Below are 2,792 nucleotides of genomic sequence, written 5' to 3'. Positions count from 1 at the left end.
AGACTATTGCAGTAGGGAGAATTCTCTGATCTCTGAAATATGCAAGTGTCTCAAAATCAAATAGAAAAAACTTTTTACTTTATAAGGTAATGGAGGGGCAAGTGGAGAGAGCTAAGCAGAATCTTTAGAAGGAAAACTAGACAAGGATGGGAAAATGACCAGTGGGGACTGATCGGAAAAGCATCTCACTGGAATAAGCTAATTCACAGGAAAAGCCAAGAACAGAGAAATGTTCTTTTCTCTTCTTTTCTTTTCTTTTCTTTTCTTTTCTTTTCTTTTCTTTTCTTTTCTCTTCTTTTCTTTTCTTTTCTTTTCTTCTCTTCTTTTTTCTTTCTTTTCTTTTTGTATTGTTTGTTTGGTTTGGTTTGGTTTTCTTCTCTTCTCTTCTCTTCTCTTCTCTTCTCTTCTCTTCTCTTCTCTTCTCTTCTCTTCTCTCCTCTTCTCTTCTCTTCTTTTCTTTTCTGTGTGTGTGTTTGCTCAGTTTTGGAGACAGCAGAGTTCAGGGGGCTGTAGGAAAGAGAGAAGGCTGACTGAAGTTTGGTCAAGGCAAAGCAGAGGGTAAGCAATAGGCAACTGAAAATACTTGATCACGTGGTTAATACTGTATTCCCTTGAAATATGGCCATTTATATTTAGGTGGTTGAGTTGTTATTATATGTTTGGCACTGAGTTTGGTGCTATTACATAAGGATAACCAAGTCACAATTTCTGCTAGTAGGCAAATCGGTGCCTTTTCATCAATTTTTCTCCCTAAGCACACCAAAAGAGTGTTTTATTCTCCTAATACCAGACCTTGAGCCAAAACCTCACTGCAAGTGATTTATTAAGGAGTGATCCCAGTTAGAAAAATCAGTAAGAGAATAGGGCAAGTGGGATAAGAAAAGAGAAGCTCAGCAAGGGTATGATTTCAAGTACAGTCCCAGACTTTATCTGATCCTGCAGAAAGTCCTGGCGCATAAATCACATCTCAGAATTGGTCTTGTCATGATGCCAAGATGCTGGGCTTTTGACTCCCATACTAGTCACTGTACGGTCCTTAGGATGAGCTATAAGCTCCCAGATACTTCTCCTGTAAGGTTGAGGAGGCTCCAGGACCCAAGGGTAATCATCTGAAGGTCTCACATGGAAGATGAACAGCAAGATTTCAGAAGTTGGGTGATGGGGCAGAGAGCTGGTAAAAATCTTCAGGAACCAGGTGGGATACCAGCAGTATCTACTACAAGTTATTTATAAACTTATTTCTAGTTTTATATATTTTTCTAGTTTTAAAATAAATGTTAATAGAGGTAAACTATATATATGTATAAATATTAATAGATGTAAGACAATTTTATGAAAATATTTGGCTCACAGTTTTACAATCATGATTTTTTTATTTCATTAAAATGCACTAGCCTTTTCTCTTTTTAGGTCCTTGTTATTTTTTAACATTTTTTTTAAATAATTTCTTTTTCTCCAAGTCATACTGTGTATAATTAAAAGACATGATATTCAAAGATGTTTGGTGATAACTATTTATTTATTTTTTTAACCAGCTTTGTTTTGGATTCTTATCCCCTTCAAAATTTGCACAGTTTTTCATTGTACCCAGTGTCCTTAAAATTCTTAATATGTTGGTATGGCTCTATTTTCACACATTTTCTCAGGTATTTGAGGTCTCTTTCAATATGGAAACAAATGACATAATTTTTGTTTCTGGAAATCTCGACTTATGCCATCTCTCTATTTTCTCTCTTCTCTCTTTCTACATCTATGTTTTGGATTTAGAACTTGGGGACTATTTTGATAATGTTATTACTTTTTTTGTCTTTTCTCCCAACATTTGTATTTTTGCATTTATACATATTTGTTCAGTTTTATAGTCTAATCTTTTTGTTGAATTTTCATGTCAGCTATCAACATCCAAGACCATTTTTTGTTTCTGTTTGTATTAGGATGCTTCTTTTGTTTGTTTAAAAAATGTAATGTTCTCTTCTTATTTCATGTTTGTAATATCTTCTCTCTATCCCTGAAGGTATGAATGGTCATTTTAAGAAGCCATGGACTTTATCTTAATGTTTTTGCTTTTTCCTGTTAGAAACTTTATCTGATGCTTATTTTACTCATATTTATATGTGAGGCTCTAAATTGATAGTTGGGCCTTATTGACCTATTCATGTTGTTCTGTGTGCTAGTCCTCATTTGAAAAAATATTCCTTTTTATTTTGATGAACCTTTTTTTTAGGTTTTGTCTAATATGAAAAATATTGTTTATAACATTGTATATGCTTTTGTTGCACATTTGTGCTCATTTCTGTTATGTAAACAATTTAAATTTGGTGGTTAATTACAAAGAATTTGAAATTGCTTGTACCTTTTTATACTCCTACTAGAGGCCTGGTGCACACAAAAATTTGTGCACTCGGTAGGGGGGTCCCTCAGCCCAGCCTGTGCCCTCTCACAGTCTGGGACCCCTTGGGGGATGACCACCTGCTGGCTTAGGCCCACTCCCCAGGGGATTGGGCCTAAGCTGGCAGACATCCCTCCCTCTGACAGCCCAGGAGCCCTTAGAAGATGTCCACTTGCCAGCGGGAGCAGGCCTAAGCTGCTGCCAGACATCCTTAACACTGCTGAGGAGGCGGGAGCGGCTCCCACCACCACCACTGCACTGGCAGCCTTCAGCCTGGCTTGTGGCTGAGCAGAGCTCCCCCATGTGGGAGCACACTGACCACCAGAGGGCAGCTCCTGCATTGAGTGTCTGCCCCCTGGTTGTCAATGTGTGTGTCATAGTGACCAGTCATTCCCAGTCCTTA

The 2,792-nt window shown here is 37.6% G+C and overlaps 1 protein-coding gene across 1 annotated transcript in view; it reads left to right on the top strand.

Moving 5' to 3' along the window:
- CFAP47 (cilia and flagella associated protein 47) overlaps positions 1 to 2,792 on the top strand; it is a 458,234-nt gene that overhangs the window by 376,352 nt on the left and 79,090 nt on the right. The gene's annotated exons all lie outside the window — the stretch shown is intronic.

The sequence above is a fragment of the Myotis davidii genome, unplaced genomic scaffold, assembly GCF_000327345.1.
Source record: "Myotis davidii unplaced genomic scaffold, ASM32734v1 scaffold1107, whole genome shotgun sequence".
NCBI classification, from domain to species: Eukaryota; Metazoa; Chordata; class Mammalia; order Chiroptera; family Vespertilionidae; genus Myotis; species Myotis davidii.
This window is presented reverse-complemented; position numbering and strand designations above follow the sequence as displayed.